At 42.3% G+C, this 27,872-nt stretch overlaps 1 protein-coding gene across 4 annotated transcripts in view; it reads right to left on the bottom strand.

The window, feature by feature from the left end:
- Positions 1-27,872, bottom strand: part of LOC138959586 (frizzled-5-like) — a 122,840-nt gene that overhangs the window by 34,192 nt on the left and 60,776 nt on the right. For all 4 annotated transcript variants that reach the window (XM_070331127.1, XM_070331128.1, XM_070331129.1 and 1 more), the window contains one exon: positions 11,178-11,317. The gene's annotated coding sequence lies outside the window, so the exon portion shown is untranslated. The remainder of the gene's footprint in view (positions 1-11,177; positions 11,318-27,872) is intronic.

Here is a 27,872-nt window from a genome sequence, read left to right as displayed (position 1 = left end):
GTAAAAATAATGCGTTTTCTGTAGGTGCACAATTCTTTATAAATTCCAACTAAAAACCATTAAAATAAATCAAATAGAAATAAAACAACAAAATAATGCTAACATAAAATAAAACAACATAAAATTAATATAATGAATAAAATTTAAAAAAACATAAATTTATAATTTTTGGTCAACGCCGTGTTTGTGCCAGTTAATCGACCATTTGGTCTTCTCAGCAGCAAATACAACTTATGAAGTCAATACTAACAAACAAACAAAACACACAAAGACCACGTTTTTTTTCTTTTGGTAGATCGTGAATCGTTTGACTAATTTTGCCTTTCGCAAAGAGCCCGTTTATATCTCACAAAGCGCTGTGTAAAAACAGATGTCGCTGATTGTAACAGTAAACTCCCGCGGAAAACTCGTAGACAACCTGCGGTTTGTTTCTCCCTTCAAAAGACCAGACGACAACTCCCTTTAAGCTCTTTTTGCCGTTTCGTGGACTGAGAAAGAGACCTCCCCAAAAAATCGAAGGAATCAAACCAATACATCCAGAGCCTCGGGCAAAATCCCAGACCGCAGATCCGATAAACCTGGCATCTGATTGGGTCCCGCAATCCCCCAAACGAGGTTTAATTACTTAAAGGACAAACTCCAGTCTCCTTGAAGACGTCCGGGTGTTGCCAGACGTGTTTGGTCTAACTCAATTTAAACTCTGAAGATAGATATCCCGTTAGAAAACGGTTACAAGATGAATGAAGAAAAGTAGGAACACAGATAAGAAAATCTTTACATTTCGAATGAGTGTTGTGTTGTGTTGTGTTGTGTTGTGTTGTGTTGTGCTGTGTTGTGTTGTGTTGTGTTGAATGGTGTTATATGGTGTGGTGTGGTGTGGTGTGGTGTGGTGTTGTGTTGTGTTGTGTTGTGTTGTGTTGTGTTGTGTGTGTGTGTATGCCTCTGTGCGTGCGCGTCACAGTGTGTGCGTGTGTGTGTGTGTGTGTGTGTGTGTGTGTATGTGTGTGTGTGTGTGTACGCATTCTTCTGAGTAAGCCTTTATGTGTCAAGTAATGATAATATTTGTCAACAAACTATTATGAGTCTTATTGTTAACACAGCAGGAACTTTTGCATTAGTTTAAGTACACATACCTTCATCTACACTCTCGTTTATTGATCTACAGCAGTCAATTTCCGTTAATGCAGAATAGCATTAATTAAGCAGTAATTAACCATTAGCTATTACTTCCACAGCCAAGTCACTCTCATCGGACGAAGAGCTTAGCAAGTGTATGCACTGGCACAGGAACACACACAGGCACACACACAGGCACACACACACCACACACACACACACACACTGTGCGTGCGTGCGTGCGTGTCTGTCTGTCTATGTGAGCGTGCGTGCGTGCGTGCGCGCGCGCGCATGTGTGTGTGTGTGTGTGTGTGTGTGTGTGTGTGTGTGTGTGTGTGTGTGTGTGTGTGCGTGCGTGCGTGCGTGCGTGCGTGTGTGGGTGCGTGTGCGTGTGTGTTTGTTTAACTTTGAACCAGTGCGTGTGTGTGTGTTTGTTTGTTTAACTTTGAACCAGTGTGTGTGTGTGTGTGTGTGTGTGTGTGTGTGTGTGTGTGTGTGTGTGTGTGTGTGTGTGTGTGTGTGTGTGTGTGTGTGTGTGTTTGTTTAACTTTGAACCATTTCTGTTCTCAATCTAATTGCTTGGACTAAGAAAACAATAACACAACACAGTCTGGCAAAGAACAGCGCTTGCATGCACAAGCCAACATCAGCAATTGTGCATTACGGAATAAATACATGCATGTGTCTCGTCTGTCTTCGTCTTCCATTATTGCTGTTTGTTCGGCGACGCGCGATTTAAAGTGTCTGTCAATTAAACATTCAACGCGTTGAAAGTTGCATTGTTATCATATATATCCTAAAAAGAAGGAGGGAAGGGAAGGAACAATCAAAACTTGACTAAATGTAAAAAGCCGGTAGGTTATGGGAACGGGGTTACTCGGGGATTTTCTCGGGAAAACCTTTTGGGAAAACCCGGAGATCTTTTTTTTTTTAACATAACCCAAATTTCATTTTGTTTCGTGGTTTGACTGATACATAATAAATAGATCAATAAACAAATCAAATATCAAAAGCAATCTACGAACAAAATCGAATTCAGATGATACTTTTTCTATTGATTGTTGTTAGATATATTGCAGACTCGGACTCACTGTCTGTGTGTGTGGTTCTATTTATTTGATGCCTTTACTATTCTGATGACTTTATTTAGTAGTATTGGGCTTGTGTTCAGCTTGAATAATTATGACCATAACATGATTATGTTATTTCTCACTCACTTTCAAAAATCTGTTGTCCTCAAAGTTTGCTTGTTTGCTGCTGAACAAGAACATAAGATAATGAAATAATCATAAACAGAAATTACAGGAGTCGGACACAGGCAGAGATTTGGCATGCTCTCGCGTCTCATAACAACTCCCCAAATATTAATTTAAATGAATTCTTGGAATAAATGCATAAATACATAAATAAGCTAAATTCATCAATAGATAAATGAATAAATAAATGCACAAATGCATACAAAAATAAATAAATAAAGCAATCGATGCAGCAACAATAACAAAAAAACTTGCATTAATAAATTAATAAACAAAATGATAAATAAATAAACCGTACTGTAAAACCCATATATTATGTTCAAAATGGCCCGGTAACAAATCAAAAAGTAATATCTTTAAAAAGCTTTAATTCAACTCAGCATTATTTGTTTCGGTCATGCACACAAAACCAAATTCAGTCTGCTACAGTTCAACGACATTCCTGCGTCCGGCGGGACAGTAAGGCAATATCTAGACACTCTCAAATTCGGTCGGATTTATGCTGCTATGAGTCGATTTTATCATCAATATTTGATGAAGAGAAAATGAAAATCCTCCTGGCATTTTCTATCACGGCGGTCTCACAAAGCCGGGAAAAGAAACAGTAATGCTATATGAACGGTTCTAGTCCTACTATATCTCCTTTTCAGATCTATTCGTAGATGTCGAGTGAAAACTAATATCTGATCCTCTGGGACATGTCTACATCTGTTTAGCGTTTATTACTCCGTAGGCGTATTCCTGAAAGTTTGATGGCTGGCCGCTTCCACTCTCTGTCTTTTCCTCTTTGTCTGTGTGTATGTGTGTCCATCTTTGTCTCTCCTCTTCCAATCACTAACTAATCTTAAACAAATATAAAACACGATTTGTCTTAAGAGAATTAGGATTATTTGTACACGCAGACAAACAGAAAGACAAATAAGATAGACAGACACCGACACAGACAGACAGACAGACAGACAGACAGACGGACGGACGGACAGACAGACACACACACACACACACACACACACACACACACACACACACACACACACACGCAGGCATAATCATATGCCCTGCTCTCCGGGCCTATTTCTTTACTTGACACACTAAAAATGAATTAATTCTGATGTCAAATCTTTCGAGAGTAAGACATGCAAGGAAGCATCTACCTCTAATGCGTTTACACAAAATCGGTCGCCACTATACAGTGGAACCCCTCAAATAAGACCACCAAAAACTCGAAACATAAAGATAGTCTGAAAATGGAGGTACATTTACACACGTTATGCACATAAAATCAGTGAAATCAGGGTCTTAAAGAAGCAAAGTTGGATGAACTTTAGATTTGAAGTCCTTAGTGACCTCAGAGGCCGATTAGGGGCATCTTCCGCGCCGGTAAGAAATAAAAAGTTGTGAAGCCCTTTAAATTTGGAGTCTGAAAAGAGAGGTTCCACTGTCTGCTGTGCCCGTCTCCATACGCCTTTTATCTGTGTGCCACCCGATTTAGGATCATGAAGCGTGAAAGCGGGTGGAAAGTCTGACGTCTCGGCCACCCGTAGACTTGACAGATCTGGCTCACGCATGTAATGTTGCTGAATGCAGCTGTCTGGCTGCTCTTGCTTCTGTCTGTCTGTCTGTACTGCGTGTTGTGTTGTTGTGTTGAAATCATGGGTTGGAGTGGGTGTTTGTGCATGAGAGTATGCACAGGGACTGAATGATTTCAATTTTGTTTCGGTGGAGGTGTTTGGTTGTAGTGTGTGTGTGTACATGGGGGATGTGTGTGTGTGTGTGTGTGTGTGTGTGTGTGTGTGTGTGTTTGTGTGTGTTTGTTTGTTTGTAGTTTATGTTTTGTCTATGTGTCTGCGAGCATGCCTGTGCACAAACGTGTATCTTACTTTGGACATCCGTCCTCGGCCTCCCGTTTGTGCATCCACACGCGATTGTCGGTCCTTCGTTCTACGCTAACATGAACCAAGCACTCATAAATCAGAACAAAATAAGAGAAGAGCCATTTGAAAGACAAATTACAGAAATTCAGTGTCAGAAAAAATCGACAAAAAGACACAAGAGAAAATATATAAATATACGACCACTGTCAGGACAAAAGCTAAACATTAAGGATATCACGACAGAAAAAAAAAATAACTAAACTGAATCTTAAACAAAATAGACAGACACTGAGACTGTCGGACAGACACACATTTATTATTTCACAGACACATATGTACGTGTAAGCAGGCGGTGAGACTGACAGAACAATGAACAGCACGAACAAAGCAGCACGAAGGACACCCGGCTTACCGTAATGAATATGTAGCGCCACAATCACAATTCTTCAAACTCAGCAAAATGTTGTCTTCGCAAACACACTCGTGTTCTACTAATAGTATGCACAACTACAAGCTAGCCCACACCATGCAAAAACAGCCAAAGCATTTAACTATCAAAAAGAAAACACTCCCGCAAAAAAAAGCGTCAAGCTCAACGTTGTGATTTACATGAAGAAGAGTCCGAAACGAGCGCTGTAGTGCGAACCCTCGGCGGGAACAAGACAGGCAAATCCGACATGATGTCCGTATTAATGAGCGCGAACACCGCCCGACGCACGCACCGCTCTGCTCATTACGTTCGTGTAGGGGGGCACTGAGCATCCTCCGGGTTGACAGGTGTCAATCAAAGTGTTGTTAGTTGCAGCATTCATTTTCTCTTTTATTCCACCCTTTTCCACCACCATCACTACCACCATCGCTGCCATTATACTAGTCATCTCTCCACCCCACCCTTACCCTACCCTACTCTACCCCAACCCCGGGCTTCTCTCCCCCCCTCCCCTCCTCGTCTTTATCAAAAATCGTTTATTTCCTGTCCTTTTCAGCCTCACCCATTGCATTTATATTTAATTGGCTTTTTTAATAATTGCAGTCTATAGAATTTCAAGACAACCTTTGAAACTTTTCATTGAATTTTGTGTACTCTTCTCTCCTTGAAATTAAATACATGCATTTTTATAATGTCGATGTGTGAAATCGAGCATACACACATTTTCACTTAGAGCTTAACATTTTGTCAACAACCAAAAATCAAGCAAACAAACAAACAAACTAACTAACAAACAACACACAAACAAAAAAATAAAACAACAATATCTTAGTAAAAGTATCCTATGGGAAAACGAAAGAAACATAATAATCACGTCCTCTAACTTTCTGAATATTTACAAAAAGAGATTGAAATAGACTCATATTATCATTTATTAATAACCCCCCCCCCCCCCAAAAACAAACAAAAAAAACAAAAACAAAAAAAGAACAAAGACAAACAAGAGGATTTACAGAGATTGTTACAGAAAACACTGAAAACACAGAGAAAAGCAAAGAAGAAATCAATGAAGCTCAGAACTTAAAAAAAGACCGACAAAAAAATAGACCATCCTTTTATGTTTGGTCGAAAAAAGACTATGCAGGCCACAGACAGATTGTATTGATCTGACCACTGTTCGTTCCGTGGGGTACCATTTTCAAGATTAATATCATCATAGCTCATGTCTGTCTCTCTGTCTCTATGTATCTCTTTTTGTCTGCCTCTGTCGGACTGACAGTCTCTCTCTCTCTCTCTCTGTCTCTCTCTCCCTCTCTCTGTCTCTCTCTCTCTCCCTCCCTCCCTCTCTCTCTCTCTCTCTCTCTCTCTCTCTCTCTCTCTCTCTCTCTCTCTCTCTTAACATTTTCTTGGAAACAAGTAAATAATTATGTGATAATATTACATCATTGCTTGATATTCATAATGCATTTTGAAATGTCTTTTTAATTTTTTGACATGTTAATTATATAAATTGTATTGTAATTAACTTAACTTCTATTTCTTCTTGTTATTAATCGAGTTACCCTCAATGGGCGAGAGCCGGACGATAAAAAGCATGTATACTTTGCTTATTCTGTTACCCTCGATAAATAAATAAAGTTTAAAAAAAAGTTCTCCCTCCCTCCCTCCCTGACTCCTTTCATTTGTTCACTACCGCTCCTTCTCCCTTTGCATGACACCGGCTCGAACCGAATCGGCTTTTGCTGTCAGAGTGATGATTCGCTGTATGTATTGACTATTCATTTATGTATTTATTCATTTAATAATTTGCCCTGCACATACATGTATTTTGTTTTGGGTGGCTACCTCCAAATTTGTCACTGAGTATCCGAGTTTGCGTTTCTTCAAATCATCATGCATGTCGCGGTTCTCAGAAGAAGGCACACTAATCTTCACAGAACTAAAGCATGCTTATTTTCTCCACGATTCTGTGCAAAACCAACATCCCTCACTCCAACACTTTTTCAAACCCCTACACCCCAACCAATCCTCACCCTTGTTTCTTCAACTGAGAGCGATGGGCAAGTAATTACGACGAACTATTTTTGATGAAGGATTACAGGAATGCTCTCCCTTCGGGAAGACGTCATGCCGCGAGATGTCTCGAGCGCCACGAGATGTCGCTAAGGAGCAGAAGAGCAGCAGACGACAAGACAAGAGATCGACGTAAAATCGATAAGGATCGTTGTAATTACTTGGAAGATGTTATTATGGTGGACGCGAGGTATTTTTTTCGAAGATGAATCGAACAAAATACCATCTTGGCAAAATATGATAAGGTAAGACAGGAAAGGCGCTCCATCTCTCCGCAATTCGTGGCATTGATCTTCATCGTCTCTTTCATCTTCTCCATCTACCAAACCTTTCCTCTCTATAATGATGTCCTATGAACCTCCTTCCCCATTCCCTTTCTCTCTTTGATACCAAAGACAAAAAAATACATCCCTAGCATAGAGAGCAACGTGCAGTTTTTGTTGTTGATAAATCAGACAACAAGTTTTGTATGAAAAAGCCCTTCGACGTACATTTACTTCAGACAAGAACAATAAGGTGTTTCACTTAGGTTTTTTTTCTTTACATCATGGCGGTCCTGAGTCAAAGGACAAAATCTCTCTCTCTCTCTCTCTCTCTCTCTCTCTCTCTCTCTCTCTCTCTCTCTCTCTCTCTCTCTCTCTCTCTCTCTCTCTCTCTCTCTCTCTCAGACTGTGTTTTCAATAGCCACAGAAGCCACAGAAATCGTAAACTCTATGTGGCATTTATAGATTTTGAAAAAGCATTTCATTTTGATTCTATCGATCGTAACCTGATGTGGCCAATTTTGTTGAAAAATGGCCTAAAAGGAAAGTTGTTCCGTTGCATTAAAAGTATGTATGAAAATGTTAAATGCTGAGTGAAATGTGGTGTACATTTGACTGATTATATCAAGTGTACCTCCGGTGTGAAACAAGGTGATGTTTGTAGTCCTCTTTTGTTTTCTCTCTTTATAAACGAGTTGGCTTTGGAAATTATTGAAAAAGGAAGACATGGTGCACAGTTTTGGAATGATTATATGGAGCTATTTATTTTATTATTGGCTGATGATTTTTTGTATTATCTGAGACTGTGGTTGGTCTACAGACGCAGTTGAATAATTTGCAACATGCAGCATCAAATTTACACCTTAAAGTAAATATGAATAACATTAAGATCGTTGTTTGTTTGTTTGTTTGTTTATTTGTTGCTTAACGTCCAGCCGACTACGCAGAGCCATATCAGGACGAGGAAGGGGGGGATGAAGGGGGCCACTTGTCAAGCGATTCCTGTTTACAAATGCACTAACCCATTACTTGTGTCCCAGCAGGCTTTAGTAAAACTAAATTAATACCTACTGGAAGATTACCAGTTTCCAGTATGTTAAAATAGGCTTAACCTATCTACTGCTGGACTTACATCAGAACACTAACAGATTAAACTATACATGAATCGCGAGACAAGCGGCAAGAGAAGAGATTTTTGGAAAAAATACAGGTGAATGAGCAAGAAGGCAGAAAAAAGAAAAGAATTCATGAAGAAAAAGAGAGCATGACAGGAAAGAGGAACCAAAAATCTACCTAACAGCAAACTAGAAAGCTCCTGCGGTTCCAAAAACAGGAGGGGCTTTTAATTTCATAACCGCAGTGCCCCACTGTTTTTCGGAAGGGTGGATACTTGAGTGTAAGAGAGAAATTAAAGTATGATGGAAAGATAATGCCAGTGGTTAATGTTTATAAGTATTTAGGAATATTGTGCTCCACAAAACTCAGTTTTACCGCCACTTGTTGTGACCTTGCAAGCAAAGCGAAAAACGCATTGTTGTGTAAATTACATTTGTCCAAGCTTGGTAATAATAATTTGAAAGTTTATTTAAAATTATTTGATTCTCAGGTTTTGCCAATTGCAATATATGGAGCTGAACTGTGGGGTCTTGAGAAATCTGCATTACAGTCTGAAAAAGTTCATTTATTTGCCCTAAAGACATTTCTTGGTGTTGGATCACGCACACCCAACGATTTTGTGTACGGCGAGATGAATAGGTATCCCATTTATGTGAATGCTGCAATACGTTGTGTTAAATATTGGTTGAAGTTGTTAAGGGGGGCCCGGTAGCTCAGATGGTAGAGCACTTGACTTGTGATCGGAAGGTCGCAGGTTCGAATTCGGGCCGGGACGGACACGGGTCAACTTTATGTGCAGACCCAGAGACGGAAGCCATGTCCCACCCCCGTGTCATCACAATGGCACGTAAAAGACCTTGGTCATTCTGCCATAAGTGCAGGTGGCTGAATACACCTAAACACGCAGACACCTGGGTAGCGCGACTCCGTTGCTGCTAGCTTTCCACTGGGAGGAAGCGACCCGAATTTCCCAGCGATGGGACAATAAAGTAATGAAAATGAAAAAAAAATGAAAAAATTAAGAATGGACGTAAATAGATTGCCACATAAAGCCTATAAAATGTTGCGTGAACTGGATGAAAGAGGTAAAAGAAACTGGGTGTCTAGCATACGTTGTAAATTATGTCAGAATGGTTTTGGGTTTGTATGGATGAATCAAGGAGTGCAAGATGAGAACCGTTTTTTGAAAGATTTCAGAGAAAGATTGATTGATTGTAGATGGCAGGAATGAAATTTTCATGTTCAGAACAGTGATAGATTTGCGTTATATAGGACATTTTGCACTGTGCACAAACCTTATTTATTATTGAACATGGATAGGCATTTTAAAATTATTATGGCAAGATTCCGAGGTGGAATAACATAACTATTTGTGCACGTTAATCGATATAAGAGATACGATGCGGATATGTTGTTATGACCATTGTGCGGGGAACGTAAGGAAGATGAGTTTCATTTTGTGCTTTGTTGCCCCGCACTTCGTGATTTGCGATGCCAGTTTATTCCTGCTAAGTTTTACAGAAACCCAAGTTTACACAAGTTTTCTATGCTTATGGCATCTGTGAATGAAGGTATTGTTCGAAAGTTGTCAGTTTATGTGTACAAAGCATTTCGGCTACGTAGTGTTGTTATGTCTTAGTTCATGTAAGCCTACGATATATTTTATTTGAAATGTAATGTCTTAGTTCGTGTATGATTTATTTCATTTGATTTGTGTGCAAATGTCATTATGTGATTGTATGTATGTTCAACCCCCTCACAAGGGGCTATGGCCTAAATGAGTAAACAATCCAATCCAATCCAATCCAATCCAATCTCTCTCTCTCTCTCTCTCTCTCTCTCTCTCTCTCTCTCTCTCTCTCTCTCTCTCTCTCTCTCTCTCTCTCTCTCTCTCTCTCTCTCTCTTTCTGTAGCCTTAATTTTCCAATGCTTTTTACATTTAGTCAAGTTTTGACTAAATGTTTTAACATAGAGGGGGGAATCGAGACGAGGGTCGTGGTGTATGTGTGTGTGTGTGTGTGTGTGTGTGTGTGTGTGTGTGTGTGTGTGTGTGTGTGTGTGTGTGTGTGTGTGTGTGTACGTGTGCGTGTGTGTGTGTGTGTGTGTAGAGCGATTCAGAGTAAACTACTAGACCGATCTGTATGACATTTTTCATGAGAGTTCCTGGGTATGATATCCCCAGACGGTTTTTTTTCTCATTTTTTCGATAAATGTCTTTGATGACGCAATATCCGGCTTTTTGTAAAAGTTGAGGCGGCACTGTCACACCCTCATTTTTCAATCAAATTGATTGCAATTTTGGCAAAGCAATTTTTGACGAAGACCGGACTTTGGTATTGCATTTTAGCTTGGTGGCTTAAACATTAATTAATGACTTTGGTCATTAAAAATCTGAAAATTGTAATTAAATTTTTTTTTATAAAACGATCCAAAAATGCGTTTATCGTATTCTCCATCATTTTCTCATTCCAAAAGCATATAATTATGTTATATTCGGATTAAAAACAAGCTCTGAAAATTAAAAATATAAAAATTATGATTAAATTAAATTTCCGAAATCGATTTAAAAACAATTTCATCTTATTCCTTGTCCGTTCCTGATTCCAAAAACATATAGATATGATATGTTTGGATTAAAAACACGTTCAGAGAGTTAAAAAGAATAGAGATATAGAAAAGTGGGCTATCCTCCTCAGCGCAACCGCTACCGCGCTTTTCTGGATTGTTAATTTCACTGCCTTTGCCACGAGCGGTGGACAGACGATGCTACGAGTGTACGGTCTTGCGGAAAAAATGCGTTCAGTTTCATTCTGTGAGTTCAACTGAGCTTGACTAAATGTTGCATTTTCGCCTTACGCGACTTGTTATATCTTATGTTTGTTTGTTGCTTAGTTTCACACCAATTGTTGAAATAAAGAAGCTTACTACACAATACTCTTACCAGCATTACATATTTGTGTTAATGCAATACAGGCAGTATAGGCACTTTCTTGTGTAAACAAAAACCGAAACAAAAAAGCTTTTTAAAAAATCCGTAAAATTAACTTACCACAGTGAACTCGCAGTCAACAGCAACAAGTTTGCCCTGCAGTGACTGGCTGTCAGTCGTTGTTAATTATGTTGTCCTGGTCTTAATCTCGGAAGACAATGGGGATGTCAACCAAACGTTGAAAGATGGTCAAATTAAATCTGCAACAAACGAACAGGAAACAGACTGTTAATATTAACCGACGAAAGAGCGTATAATAGCTTTGCCCCTAAAACAAACGAAGCAGTCTGCGAAGGTAATCACGTTTATGGATTGAAAAACAATGCTGGTTACTAGTGCCAGTATTAGTGGGTGTGATTCCTGTATGGAAGAAGGGAAAGAACAAAATCACACGCCGTGGTCAAGGTATCATCAAACTTGTCTATAACGACCACTCAAGGGAAAGACCAGAAGTGGTCGATGTAGACAGTTGGTCGTTATTAAAAGGTAATTTAGTGTGTGTGGGGGGGGGGGGGGGACAAACCCGCTTGGGATCCTTTGGGTATGTCCTTGTGTGCAAGAAGTTGTTATCGAGAGTTGTCGTCAGGGCAGGTTCGAGTGTATGAATGTGTGTGTGTGCGTGTGTGCCCGTCGCGATATAACCTTCGTGGTTGAAAACGACGTTAAACACCAAATAAAGAAAAAAAGAAAGAAAAGAAAGTGCGTGTGTGTGTGTGTGTGTGTGTGTGTGTGTGTGTGTATATATACGCGTGAGTGTGTATGAGGGGCCGTGTGTGTGTGTGTGGGGGGGGGGGGGCTGTGTGTACATCTGCTTAAATGCGTACAAAAAGAACAGTGTGATGATAAAATCGTTTATTGTAGTTAACGTCACTCGCACTTGTTACACACTCATGAGCGCTCACACACTGTCCCCCTATGCACAATAAGTGAGCCTGACCCAGAAGGAGCCAAAGTAAAGAGTTCATCTCACTGGATACGTGTGTATGATGTAAAGCGTGCCAGTACAATCGGATCGAGATATTATTGTTGGAGACTCTCTTCTCATCGCTTAATTGTTGTGCATAAATCACGGTGCCAGTCATTATTTTGCACCTCTGCACTTACTAGTTTAGTTTCCCTCACTTCAATGTGGAAGGCAACGGTTGTAAATAAAACTCGGTGTTGGCACAGGCGTTGCAATGAGTCAATTGTCTATAATTTTGAGTGAGTGAACCAATGGTTATTTCTATTTTTCATGTATGTATTTATTAAATCATGGTCAATCAATGTATTGATTGAGTAATATATCATAATCGATTTATTCGTTCATTGATTTATTCATCGATTTACCTTTTCTTACTTATTTCTTACGTTTTGAATTCACAACAGGCACACATAATGGGGTTCTGATGTGTGTTTGTGTACGTGTGTGTTCTTTTCTTGTAAGTGTTTTGGGGTGATTTTTTGTGTGTGTGAGGCTGTTTGATATAACACGAGAGAGTGTTTCTGATGTTATGTTTTCATGTGGTTTTCATGACTTGCTTTCAGCCCTCCCCTAATGCATGGTGATGGCAACGGAAGTAACAGCCACGCGAAGATACCCGTCTGTTAACGTACACGTTACACGTGTTATCGGCCATCACTGGCTCTTTGTCCATTCTGCGCACCCATTAAAATGCTCTGCGAGCGATCAAGGTTTTTCGGTATCGGATGTAAATAAGGCGAGTTCATGACCTTTAAACACGATTTATTAAAGATGCAGTATGTGCGCACATCGACGACCATGCACAGACCATTATGTCGGCTTTGCGTACACTTTCGGCATGAACATATACAAGTGTGAGCGTTTTCAAAAATGTTGTTGTGCGAGTTATTGACAATGAAGCAACAACAACAAAATGTTTACAAGACTTTCTTTTTAGCGGTGACGCGGAGGTGACGGAAACAGAATCGGCAGTATTTGGCTGGTCACTTTGCACCTTGCGTATAATTATTTGCTACGACGTTGAGGAATTCAGAACCTTACCAGGTAACGTTTTTCTTTAAAATCCACAGCATGTGAGGAGTGATCAATAACCTGAGCGCGGATAGGTAGTATTTGAACTTTTCACGGCTTTCCAATGGAAGATAATATTCAACAAATAAATAGTTAATGCAAACAGAAACAGATTCGTGACAACGAATGTGGCTACTTCTGTTAAAAAAAGCCCTGCACCTTTGATGTTCTTCCAGAGGCATCAGTTCGATCAGCAACAATAAAAGCACTCACTGTCAGAAACAAATATATTGTAGCAACTTAAGGCTAATAGGATCTAATACCAGCCTAACCAAACCCCACGACAGCACACACACCGATCATTCCGTACCAATGAAAACGCCCCATCCGAGCGACCTGGACCTAAACGGAAGTGAAAATGGACACGATGTCAGAGTGTATAATCCCCTCCCAATCCCTCCAGATGGACGGCTAGGCTTGCACGGCAAGGGGTAATGGTTCCAGACCCGTGGCCCCTCCGAGACCGTTATGATTCTCAAAGAACATAATTTGTATGTAATTCCATCCTCATGGGAGAAGTTTAGTGACGTTTTCTACGAGGTAACTCCACACCCCGGAGACTTTTACTGGCGTTGCCTCCCTTTTTCAGCTTGTTTGTGCTCTTTTGCCCCTTTCTCTCTTTTCTGTTAGAAACCACCATGTGCAGCTTCTGAGTGAACTTTCTCTAATAACATGTCTGGCAGGAAAAAATAAAAGCCCCTCTGCAGTAATGCTGGTGGCGAAAGCAGTCTTATACAAGCAACATTTTGTTCATGCTTTTTTGTTGTCTCAAGCGAAGGTTTTCAGCATGGTTAAAACTCTCTCTCTCTCTCTCTCTCTCTCTCTCTCTCTCTCTCTCTCTCTCTCTCTCTCTCTCTCTCTCTCTCTCTCTCTCTCTCTCTCTCTCTCTCTCTCTCTCTCTCTCTCTCTCAAAACATAACGGAAAGAAATCAATTTACTTTTACATCATGATTTCTTTTTTAAGTAAAATGCATGTTTCGAGTAAAATAGATTATTCACGACATTCAGCAAAACATCAGAGACACACACACAGAGAAACGAAAGAAACAACAATGAAAAACTGACACACACACACAAAAACAAAACTACGCGCAAAAGCAGCAAAGAAGTGTGCTAAACGCTATATAGTCTATTCTCTTTGCTCAAGAAACAAGAGAGAGAAAAAGTATAAAAATGGTTGATCAAGGCTTTGGTGGAGTGACAAAAAGAGAAGAAAAACGAGATTATCACGAAACGTGATTACTCCATTACTTTACGCCAACCTTGTCACGGCACGTTTTCATTCAATGCCACAGGCATCTGAAACTTTTAAAACCACATTTTAAAATCATTAACGTGCTTGTAAGAGTAGATGAGTTTGGGCAAAGGGTGGGTGGAAAAGGCGAGTATGGGGGTGTAGGTGGGGGTATCAAGGGCTGCAGGAGGCGAAAAAAGAAAACATGAGTTTATCTGACGGAGGGACAGTATCTCGTTTGACGTTGTGGTTCCATTCACACGATATTATTTCAATGTTTCTTCTTATGTTTTCTTCTCTTATAACTGGAGTTCTATTCCTCCTCTTCTTCCTCCTTTTCTTCTTCGTGTCATTCTTTTCATCAGCGCTGATTCTGAGGCCCAGAAGGACCGACGTGTCAAAGGTATTCATCCAATCGCATCTCATTATGGCGGCTGTTCGTTGGTTCCTCCTCCTATTCCTCCTCCTCCTCTCTCCTCGTGGTCACTGCGGTTAGGGTTAGGGCTAGGGTAAGGGTTAAAATTAGAACGACCGTGTCAAGAGACTGATATCAATTATTTTTCCTTTATTCCTTCGTCATTGTCATCTCAGTCCTTTCCTATAGCTCATTGTCATCAACACTAAATCAGCATTAACATCGTTGGCATTGTGGTTCTTTGAATCAGAAGACTGGTATGAATTATAGTTTCGTTATTCCTTCGTCATCTTCTTCCAGCTAATTATCTTCATTATTAACAAAGCATTAACTTCGGTGAATAAAACAAAATGATATTACACGTCCAGTGCTGGATGAAACAAAATCACACGTCCAGTGCTGGATGAAACAAAATGATATCACACGCCCAGTGCTGGATGAAACAAAATGATATCACACGCCCAGTGCTGGATGAAACAAAATGATCTTACACGCCCAGTGCTGGATGAAACAAAATGATCGTTCACGCCCAGTCTTGGATGAAACAAAATGATCGTTCACGTCCATTACTGGATGAAACAAAATGATCTTTCACGCCCAGTGCTGAATGTAACAAAATGATATCACACGCCGATGAAACAAAATGATCTTACACGCCCAGTGCTGGATGAAACAAAATGATATAACACGCCCAGTGCTGGATGAAACAAAATGATATCACACGCCCAGTGCTGGATGAAACAAAATGATATAACACGCCCAGTGCTGGATGAAACAAAATGATATCACACGCCCAGTGCTGGATGAAACAAAAAGATCTTACAAGCCCATTGCTCGATGGAACAAAATGGTCTTACACGCCCAGTGCTGGATGAAACAAAAAGATCTTACAAGCCCATTGCTCGATGGAACAAAATGGTCTTACACGCCCAGTGCTGGATGAAAAAAAAAGATGTTACACGCCCAGAGCTGGATGACACAAAATGAGCTTATACGCCCAGTGCCTGTGATTTGCACTGCCGTGTCACAATGCAATCAATAAACGAGCATTGTTTCCACCGCTCTTTCTGGACAGGCGAGGGCCGCTAAGAAACCTCTTAAAGACCTCCACGCTGCAGATTGAATCTATTGACTTTCTCAAAGCAATTTTGGGGTCAGTTGAATCAGCCGATTGCGACTTGGAGGGAATCAATGGAGAGAGAGAGGAAAGTCCGAGAAAGACTAAAACGGCAATAGAAACGCCTGTGCCGCAATGCCTGTATTAACTGCCCGCAAAAATCCCCCATATTTGCGCAGAGGTCTCTGAAAGGATTCTCCCCGGCGCTAAAGGTTCATTTACCGTTTTGCTTTGCCCGTTCCGAGCAATTGTGGCGCTCTAATGGCCAAGATGGAAGGCAAGTCTTTTTTTTTTTTTTAATTTTGTGCGCATTGGATGGGAGGAGGCTTAAAAATGACGTTAGCCTTCAGAAATTCAAAAGCAATAACGTTCTGAATAGAATTTGCTTTTACTTTTAATGCCTGAAGGTTGTATACAACATCTGATAAAAGTGTTGATGAAACTGGGTTGTAACGTGTGTGAGTGCGTGTTAATTGGGGATTGTGGTAATGGGGTTAGAAATAATTTGCTACAAATAGAAAGAAAGAGTTTGTAAGAAGACAATAAAACTACATTCACGTGATTTTAATTGATTTGACTTGTAAAAAAAAAGTTTGACAATTTGACAGTGGACAGTTGATGTCCATTTGCAAAATATAAATAAATGAAAAATAACTAACAAAACAACTAGATAACTAAATATTTTTGTTAAGAAACAATAACACAGTCTGCAAGCTTGCGAACTGCAAGAATAATCACAAACGTCAACCACTTGAAGCTGTCAATAAGTTCCTTCAATAACCTCTAATTTGTTGCTATTGACGAACACGTTGAAAATGTCAAATTAGCAATTTTCTTCGTTCATAATACCCCCATAACAACTTTCAAAATAATCCAACATTCTCCAAGGTCACAAACAGAGCTCATCCATCACCTGGACATAATTATCAAGACCGACTTTTTTTCCCTTTAACACAGTCCTTTAATGACTCTCCAATACTCAAAAGAGAGAGAACTCTCGCGAAAACTCCAAGAATTCCCAGCCCCAGGAAGCCTTGACAGGAGCACAAAGGGCGACAACCGCGCCACAGCGAGTTGTGTGCCCAATTTGTCACGCCTGGCTGGGCCTGAAGAGGGCGCTGAAGAGGTGGGAGGCAACAGCAGGAGTAGAGAGCGTGTGGGTTCTCCACCGGTGAGGTGAGAAAGAGGAGGCTCGGATCTTAGTCTACGAACTTCAATGGCAGGGCCGAGAAAAGAAAAACGGGTGGAATGAAACGGGAATGAAGCTGTGGAAGGTAAAGGAGGAAGAGGGAGAGGAGAAAAGGGAAAGAACGAGGAGGGAGGGACCTCCTCACCTCCAGCTAGACAGGTTCTGGAACCTTACCAAGAAGAGCCGTGGCTACACGGTGAGCCCATAATACCCCAAATCCCTCCTTCAAAACCTATCGCGGAACAGCAAGTAGCTGAACAGGGGAGGGACAAAGAACTAACCCCCTTCTCCTCTCCTACCTCCACCCCGACCCCACATCATCCTGTTCTCCTTTCAAACGGAGAAAAGGAAGGTTGCCGGTAAAGAGGCGAAAAGAGGTTCTAAATACCCCCACCTTTCAAAAAAAATATCTAAAGAAAAGAGATGTTGGGGGGTGGGGGGAGGCTTTAAATACACTGCTGCTTGAAGCAAGAAATTGCTGGCAGAGGTTGGCGGGGTCCGGTTACAGCCATTAAAACCTGACACGCCATGGCTGCCATGCAGAGCGAGGCGCGGAGCGGGAAGCACTCAGCCCCCGTGTAGCGGGCCCTACACAACAAGGCCCACCTCAGGGGGTCTGATACTACTACTGCCCAGCCTACAGCCATGGCCCCACAGACATTTCTGTGTCTGTGCCATGGCCCCAACAAAGATTGTACAAAGAGAATCTTTGGCCTCAGCCCCAGCCCGACACTACTTCCCAGCCTACAACCATGGCCCCAACAAAGATTGTACAAAGAGAATCGTTGGCCTCAGCCCCAGCCTGACACTACTTCCCAGCCTACAACCATGGCCCCAACAAAGATTGTACAAAGTGAATCTTTGGCCCCAGCCCCCGGGAGGTTTTGCTGCAGGGTCTTCAGGACATGTCACGGATGAGCAGTATTATAGCAGGATTTGACAACTCAAAGTAGGGTTGCTGTAGTATTTTTTTTAAACTGGACTACATCGCTTGAGGGTCTCTCCACGACGATGGTGGTAGCACCACACTGCCAGGGGTTGAAAACGGGTAGCAGTGCTTGATATAAAATGCAGAATGAAAGCACGCTGTAGCAGTCATGGTCAAACACCATAGTTGTGGGTATTTATAAACACAAGGTTACACTGCTGTAACACCGAAATATGGCCTTGCATGCTCTATACTCATTGCACAGGATCAGGCTTGGCAGTACTGCAAAGGGCAATGGGTGAGTACCACCGCTGTGTGGTCTTCAGAGACAAAGGCTGTATAACTTCTCGATGCCTAACATCCCTGTGGATGTGGGCAAAGACATGTGGTAACAATGCTATCATCAGGATGGAAACAATGCCCTTGTGAATTAAATGTCCGACCAGTGTCATCTCAACTATATCGAGACACGGCACATCAATTAAGTAGCACAAACAGAAAAACCATACAGGTGAAGATAAGGACGTATTCTGCGATATTCACAGGTAGCAACATTGTATGGGCGCAATTCCCAAAGCATTTTTTTCTGAACGAGATGTTGCTGCTTTTCTGTTGTGTATTTTTGCGACGTGCCAAGCGTTTATGACCCAAAAACTGCCTTATTGCCGTCGCTCTAAGGGATATAAAATAAGAACGAATCGTTTAGGCACTACAATATTGAAGAAGACTTGCGTTTTCAAGTCTTCTGTGTCTGCTCTGCTCCCCCCTCTCCCTCTCTCTCTCTTTCTCTATTTTTATTATTTTTTTTACCTAGAAGTATTTTCCCTCCTAGCAGCGAAGATGGCGCTTGCAGATAAGTCATTCTCGAACGATGTTCGACTTGCCAAGAAACATCAGGGTCACAGGGAGCGAAGCTTTGCATGAGTAAAGCAATGGGGTGAGGTGGGGCTGGGGGTTGGAACTGCCAAAGGAAAGAAGACGGAAGGAAGCAAGGAAAACACACACTCTAAAACTCCTGCCAGGGTTGAGGAGGGCGAAGATAGGAAATTAGAAACACACGACAAATTGGCCGCTAAGAAGCCGCTGAGCACTTCCCGTGGCTCCCGGAAGCTGCGTCCACCTGCCGCAGCATGCTGGGAAGGCTGGCGGAGGATGCCGGGAAGGTGCGGGCAGAAACACGAGGCCCCCTGCGCAGGTACTGGATAAATAAGTCAGTGGGAGAGTGCCTCTGTCACTCCACGGCTCAGGTAGGAGGAAGGCTGGAGTTGGGGCTGGGATTCTGCTTTTTTTCTGGTCGGTAATCTGACGTAGAAACAACAATGGAGGCGTTTCCAGTTTTTGTTCCACGCTGTGGATACATCGTGATGTCATGTCTGAGACTCTGCGCCCAGAAAAAGGAGAGAAAGGGGAGAAGGAAAAGATGGAGAGAGAGAGAGAGAGAGAGAGACAGAGAGACAGAGACAGAGACAGAGAGACAGAGACAGAGAGACAGAGAGACAGACAGAGAGACAGAGAGAGAGAGACAGAGACAGACAGAGAGAGAGACAGAGACAGAGATACAGAGAGAGACGGAGACAGAGAGAGAGCTAGAGAGCGAGATAATTCTGTGGCATTTGTAATGCTTCAGGTAACTATGAAATACATTTAAAATGCCTACCTTTGTTACCCGCGCTGGGAACACGTAAGTAACCATTCTGCATCTTCTTCTGTCAGACATGTTTCAATCTTTCACCGTGACTAAACTTACTCTTCACAGAATGCTTCGTCATAAACCATACGCACAGAAAGCAACATATACTCCATATCACATGATCAACCAATTACTCGCCCGACTAAGTACACACGAGGCTAATACGCTCTCAAAGCTGTGTGAATCCTGATCTATTTCGTTGTATACTGTGACTAAAGAAAACCGCAACACAACCTGCATTTTACTCAAACTTGCTGCCACCTGATCGTCATCCAATGCTCTTGAAAGTTAACACTTCACGGGTCAATCTGAAACAGACGTGTTCCGACCTTTCGACTTGCACCAGTGACCACATATTACGTTCTATTGTTACTGTTGAAAGCAAAGAAACAAACTGTAAAACATGGAGTATGAATAAAGATGACTGTGACATACACCAAGACATACATTTCAGGCAGATTCTTCGAGAGAAAGTGTCAAAGTACAAGTGGAAGTATAGTTCGCACTCGTTACACAGAAAGCTTTACATTTAACAATTTCTACTGCAGCTGTCCTTGCCGAGACATGCATACATTCACACATTCAAATCTGCCACAAATGCACGCGAATAAGGTCGGTCACGGGGAAAAAATCAACCTTTTACACCACGCAAACGCTTCTTATTTAATGAATATGCTGCATTTATTCTGGCCGCAGGTATACTTGGTTATTCTGGCTGAGACATGCATACATTCACACGTTCTCACCTGCAACAACTGTACACACATAAGGAAGAAAGCAACTTTTACACCACACAAAATCTTATCATTTAATAAAACCGCTGCATTTTTTCTGGCCGCAGGTATACTTATAATATTAATATTCACACGCTCTCGCACGCAACACCTTTACGCAAATAACAGGTCGGTCACGCCCTGTGGGCACCGCGTGTCATGTCTTCCTTCCACGGGGTGAGGAAGAAAAAAGAAATATAGTATAGGAGAAGAAGAACGACAAGAAACAATTTGCAGTTTGAAAGATATCGCATAACGTGGTGACAAGCGGCGCGAAGAGAGCTGTCATGAGCGAACAAACACCTTGGCTATCAGGTGGGGATCGTGTACTTGTCCGTGCTGAAAGGGGCGGAAAGGTATGACGGAAATCCTATGTTGGACAGGGCACCAGAGGACTGTTGAAACTGCCCTAAAACGACGGCACGGGAGAAATGGTGTGATGGAGATTTAACAGGAAAAAAAGAGAACAACACTGTGTATGTATAGGCGCCGTCCCAGGCTGGACACATGATTAGAAACAGAGATAATATAATTAATTATTTGCTGTTTGGAAGTCGTTTTGTGTTGTACAGGCAAAACAGAAAAGAGAGAACAACAAAACTCTCAAAATTATGAGAGTAATCGTACCCTGCATCGGTTCACGACCAGAAACAGACAGGACAGAAAATTGTTGAATGACAGTATGGAAGTAATCATGTGCTGGAGATATGCCAGAACAGACTTGTAAATGAGAAATGAATACACGACCAGACGAATAGATAAGAACAGAAACTGTCAAAACTGTGGACGGTCATGCCACCCGAGAGTTGTGACCAAGAAAAGGGATAACAACAGCCTGAAAGCGTGTAGCATTGACATATCCTGTGTTGGTAACCTGAGCAGGAAAAGAAAAACACGGCCCTCGATTCAGAGAGAGAGAGAGAGAGAGAGAGAGAGAGAGAGAGAGAGAGAGAGAGAGAGAGAGAGAGAGAGAGAGAGAGAGAGAGGCAAACAGACACAGAGATAGGCAGACAGAGACAGATAGGCAGACAGAGACAGACAAAGACAGAGACAGACAGACAGAGACGGAGAGAAAGAGGGAACAACAGAGAGAACAACAGAAACATGGGAGGGGGGAGGTGTTTGCCATTTTCAATAACAACGCCCAATATAACGTAACTTTTAGCTAAGCTCACAGAAATCGACCTGATCTTGTCATTTCCCTCCGACCCCAACACCAAACTCCTGCTTTTCTGCACCAATGTCACTCAAGATTTAACTAACAGCCTTCGAAGTGAGAAGAATCCCCACATGTTGCCAGCCAAGAATCCCACCACATTTCCTGCCACAGTTTTCCCATGGCCGCGCTGCCTCACAGATCAAACGGTCGGAGGGCCAGAGGAGGAGAGAGAGATAAGAGACAGTCCCCCATTCAGGCAAACATCCAGGGCTTCCGACCTCCACCGAGAGATGGCGGTGCCCAGGGCTTCCCCCACGGCGATGGTCTCTGCTGGTTCCACTGCAGTGGACCCCCTCTTCGAAGACCCCCAACAATCTGAGAAAATCGGGTCTTGAACAAATGGGAGTCTTAAAATGGAGGTGGTTTTAGAGACGTTATGAACAGACAGTCTAAGACGCTAGCGTCTTTATAGAGATGGAGGTCTTAATTTGGAGGGTCTTAAAAGGGAGGTCTCACTGTACTTCTTCTCCTGCTTCTTCTGCTGCGTCTTCTTCTTCAGCGACAGAAGATTCCAGCCACTTGTTACATTGCACATCAAACGCCCCTCGGTCCACACGCAAACTGTCGCTTCCTCGCCCTCGCTTGTTGTATCTCTTCACCCAATTCAATCAGTTCGAGACCGCCGTTTTCGCCCTAGTGCCAGATAAATCAGCACTGATCTCTGTGGTTGGGGTTATTCAGGGTTTCGTTTTTGCTTGCCTGGTTCTGTTTGAATGGAGCGATGGATTCCAAAGCCTTCTACTAGTGCTGTTTGCGCGCAAGGAAAAGGGGAGTGAGTTCTGACGGCTGGAATGTTATTCTGTGTTACTGTATAATGTATTAGGTCGCCCAGGCTATTGAGTTCATTCTCTTGTCACCATCTTTAAACGGCAAGATTTAGCAGTGCTTGGACATATTCAAATTAATTGAAATTAAGTTATTGTCAAGAACAAGCCACGTCAGCCATGACCGTGTTCGGATTTGTTCTCAATGTTTGTATATTCATATGTGTCATTCTTTAAGAATTGGTACCCAATAACAAAAATTAACAAATACTGAAAAATTCCCGCTGTACTTGCGAATGTTCGAATCACATATTACGACCGTGTTGAAAATGCTTCAAACTTTCTTGGCTCTTGGTTTTCCCTACTCATTTTTAGAAGCCTTACATAAACATCTCTTCTTCTTCTTCTCGATCGCTCAGTCATAAACATCTGATACGTATCACCTTCTGCAGCTTCCATGTTGCCAAGAAGATAACTATTGATGATACACACACTAACTCTCCATACCCCTCTCTGTCTCTCTCTCCCTCCCCCCTCTGTCTCTCTCCCTCCCACTCTGTCTCTGTCTGTCTGTCTGTCTGTCTGTCTGTCTGTCTGTCTGTCTGTCTGTCTGTCTGTCTCTCTCTCTCTTTCCCCTTCTTTCTATCTCTCTTTTTCTATTTCTCTCTCTCTCTCTCTCTCTCTCTCTCTCTCTCTCTCTCTCTCTTTCTTTTTCTATTTCTCCCTCTCTCTCTCTCTCTCTCTCTCTCTCTCTCTCTCTCTCTCTCTCTCTCTCTCTCTCTCTGTATCTCTCCCTCTCATTCTCCACCCCCATCCCCTCTATCTCACTACCTTGCTCTGAATGACCTTCACTTCCAGTATCACAATCTCCATGGTGATGAAGGCAGGTAATGTCCTGCTGACTGATGCACTTAAGCGCCTAATGCTCACCTTATTACCCCGCCGATGAATCAGCCTCCCGGTGCTGCAGAGAGCAAACAACACCTGAAAGTTATTCTTCGGTATCAAAACGTATTTGCCAGCTCAGTGAAACCAGCGGTATTCCATTGCTACACTAAGCAGCGCAGCTGTGCAATATCTAAGGTACATCTTTGTGTCAGAGACTTTCTACCGAAATCAGTCAACTAAAAACAGGAGTGTGGTCTAGCAAGGTATATTTCTACTACTTCAATTACAAAAGAAGAAAGAGTTACAGTAAGTGAGAATACCTAAACATTTGCAACTAGGTATGAGAAGTCTGTGCAGAGTAAGTTTACACCTCAGCTACCTGAGCAAAAACAGAATAAACCACAAGGATCCATAACGGTTCCTTTTGACCCAGCCATCTTCAGTTCTATGTTGGTCCATAGTCGGGTTGTAAGGCCAAAGATACTAAAACCAGTACAGTTGAATGGGATTTTGTTAACGGAAGACAGCGTATAGTTGAGTGAGTACACACACACACACACACACACACACACACACACACACACACACACACACACACACACACACACACACACACACGTGCTAAGTAGATCAGTTTATATATCGTGTACGTCGTAAAAAGCATTCGGAGGTATACCTCCGATCATGTAGATTAACAGCTGGATGGCTATCTTCGAACTCGAAGAACACACAAATGCACGCACGCACGCACGCACGCACGAACACGCTTGCAAACCTAATAAACTATGTGATGAGCAAAAGCTCCTCAAGGCTCCTCCTGTCGTAACTCCAACTGCGTCATGGCATGAACTATTTTGTGTATCAAAATCAAGAAACTAAGCAAAAACTACAGATGCCAACTTGCAACTTGTTTCTTCTTATTTCCAGTTTCAGCCAGCTGCAGTACACACATACGACTTTGCTGTGTCTTGTATCTCGAGCCCACAGCGTCGTCTGCATGTGCCGAGCAAAACTGGTCCACGTCGGACGAGAGTCCGGAATGAGGCGTTACAAGCGTAGCCCATCTACGCCATCAGTGTCTCGTTTGTGTTGCGGGGAGATTATATCAAGACCCCCCACACTGACACGGAGGGGCCACTCAGCCCCCAAATTCGTTGATGAAAGTGCAGAGATTAACGACCCGCTCTTCCGCACCTGAGGGTGCACGTCCCTAATCAGGAGGGACAGTAACTGCCTTTGGCCCCGCGAGATTGGGAATACCACGTCTGACGGTAACGGAATGGAAACGTTATATTGGTGTTATTGTGGATCTGTTTTTTGTGAACCGCCAATTTTCACCCTATAATCGAAGGATATAGTTTATGGATACTAATAGTCCGCCAAGTCCTTCCTTCATTCCATGAATGGCGGTACTAAATAACATGGACACGTTATAGGCGTTATTTTTGCGGTACTAGAATTGAAACGTCCGTTTGGCGTTCGTGTATCCGCCAATTTTCACCCCATAATCGAAGGATATAGTTTATGGATACAAACAGTCCGCCAGGTCTTTCCTTTCGTTCCATTGATGGCGGTACTATAAAACTGAAAACTTATAGGTGTTATTGGGGAGTCTGGTTTTCGTGCACCGCCAATTATCACCCCATAATCGAAGAATATAGTATTATGGATACTGCTTGGTCGCTAGGCTCTTCCTTTCATTCCATGAATGGCGCTACTATAATAGAATGGAAACGATAGAGGAGTCATTGTGGAGCCTGTTTCGTTTTCGTGAACCACCAATTTTCAACCCACAATCGAAGTTGGATCCGACGGGCCCTTCCTTCCCTTCCATGAATGGTGGTACATGTACTATATAACTTAGAATGGAAACGTTATAGACGTCATGTTGGAGGCTGTCGGTTTTTTGTGCAACTTTGACCCCATATTCGAAGGATACGGCGTTTGACTAAATGGCCACTGTAAACGCTAGGTCCTTTCGTCAATTCCACGGCTGACAGTAACAGGGTGAAAACGTAAAGGTGGGTATCATTTTGTGAATTTCATGTACCAATTCTCCCCCCTTAATCGGAGGAAATAGTTTATTGATACTGCTAAGCCTCTAAATCCTTTCTTCCTTATCGTGACTAGCAGGAACAAGAATCAAAACCTTGAGTGTCATTTTGGAGCCCTCCCGTCTTTCTGGCTGTCTCTATGTAGATGTACAAGAGATCCAGATGCATAACTCGCTATATCGTTGCACCGCTCAGATTCTAGGTGCACTATGTTTAGGAGACTTTCACAGCACATGTGTACACCATCCAGCGATAATGCTCGTGCTGCTCGTCGCGTGATAGATAGCGCTGGGTCACGATAACCTTGTAAACACTTTAATCCCACAGGCAATATATATACATTTGAGAGAGAGTCTATCACCACAACACGCGGCCCTACCGTCCAAGATCAATCCAACTACCCCCAGAAGAAGGATGCCGTTCCGATGCGCACGTGCCCACTAAAGTGTGAAAGCTTTCCCGTGTTCCGTGGCCCTTACACACATGCTAATGAGGTAGCAGTCAGCCCCCGCTGGGTCCTCATTATCCACCTACCTTCGCACGGACTTTCACGTGCAGGTATGTGGGTTGGAGGACATCCAGATTGTTCGCGGAAGTATCTGGATCTTGTGCTGAGCTTGTAGTTTAAAACAATATATTGCTGACACGTTGATCTCGGTAATTTGTCATCAAACGCAGTCTTAAGACAATTAAAACCATGTGAGATTTCGGGCTGAATTTAAGAAAACTAAATCACTATTGATCCTGGCATGTCCGCCCATTATCACCAGTGAACCTCGAAAACAGATTTGATACTGGAGACGGTGGTGGTTGAAACAAAACTAGCATTAAATAAGACAATGAATCATATACTAAATATAATGAAACACCTCGGAAGGGAAAACGTTAAACCCAAGGTGCATCAACAAACAAGTTTTCCATGGAGGTATAGCTCATCCGTTCCACTTTCAGCATTAATCCCAAGACTGAAAAGCTTAAAGAATGAAAAAGTAAAGTTCTGTTTAAACTGCAAGTCAAACAAAAGAAGAAATGAACCCCAAGAAGTGTCAACACAACATTCGTTTTCATAGAGATGTAGCAGAGTCGTGCTCACATGTTTGAGTTTCACTGAGGCGTTGGTCCTCAGACTGAAAAATAGCAAAAAAAGCTAAAGGCCCCAAAGTGTTGAATCTTTCCTGTGAGGCAAATCTGACATGAACTCGATGGCAAAGGAATTGCGCAGAAAGTGGAAGGTGATGATGCACCCACCGCAGACTGGGTTGCGATAGACAAGCTGCCATTCACTGCCTGGTGCTAATGGGTACTGATTAACCTGCTTGGGGAGGAGAAGGTAGGAGGTGGGTGCATCTATATATACACAGTTTTTAATGTTTACTGCATATACCGAACGACCTCTCGACTTTTGTAAACCTTGATTACGTGTGATGAGTGACACTGTTTCAGTCACAGTGTGTGTGTGTGTGTGTGTGTGTGTGTGTGTGTGTGTGTGTGTGTGTGTGTGTGTGTGTGTGTGTGTGTGTGTGTGTGTGTGTGTGTGTGTGTGTGTGTGTGTGTGTGTGTGTGTGTGTGTGTGTGTGTGTGTGTGTAAATAAATAAGTAAATAAACCCCTGCGCCTTGAATATGTGCGCGATATAAATTGCATAAAAAAATAAAAATTAAATTAAATTAAAAAAAAATCCCTGCGCTTAGAACTGTACCCACGGAATACGCGCGATATAAGCCTCATATTGATTGATTGATTGATTGATTGATTGTGTGTGTGTGTGTGTATGTACCAGTGTGTGTGTGTGTGTGTGTGTGTGTGTGTGTGTGTGTGTGTGTGTGTGTGTGTGTGTGTGTGTGTGTGCGAAGGGGGATGGGGGTACGGTGCGAATCGAACGAAAAGAAAAAAGAATTCTACTGCCCCAGTATTTCCATGACATTAACATAATACTTTGGTAGTTTCAAGTGATAAACTCAATCACCTGCCTTTTTCGTTCTGTTTATGATGTCCGTATTTATGTAACTGAAATTCGTCTTAAGACGACAGATAGACAAACATTTATGATACAACTAATCTGCGAAAATGTTCAGAAACTCGCTCAGAAGACACAAGCGACCGAAAGAGGTTTCCCCAAAACATCATTGAACATAGACCCAATTTTCATACTTATTTATCTTTCAACTCGAGTGTGAGTAAGTAACTTTCAAAACAACTTATCATCACACTGACGTGTCTCCTGACAACATCCCATGATGAAACATCCATCCATGTTTTTCTTCTACCTGTCGACTAGGGCAGAAAGCGGAGAGCGAGCAAAGAGGCAAAACGCCGTTCGAGCTGAGACAATCAGCTCACGGTTGCCCCCCTTCGCCCGGCGTTTTGTTTCACTTTTCTCTCTTTCGCTTTCGTTGTTGATCTGCTGCGGTGTGTATGTGTGTGTGTGTAGGGGTGGGGGTGCGGTGGGG

The sequence above is a fragment of the Littorina saxatilis genome, linkage group LG2 (assembly GCF_037325665.1).
Source record: "Littorina saxatilis isolate snail1 linkage group LG2, US_GU_Lsax_2.0, whole genome shotgun sequence".
Taxonomy (NCBI): domain Eukaryota; kingdom Metazoa; phylum Mollusca; class Gastropoda; order Littorinimorpha; family Littorinidae; genus Littorina; species Littorina saxatilis.
Note: the sequence above shows the minus strand (reverse complement) of the source record. Positions and strands in the feature narration are given on the sequence as shown.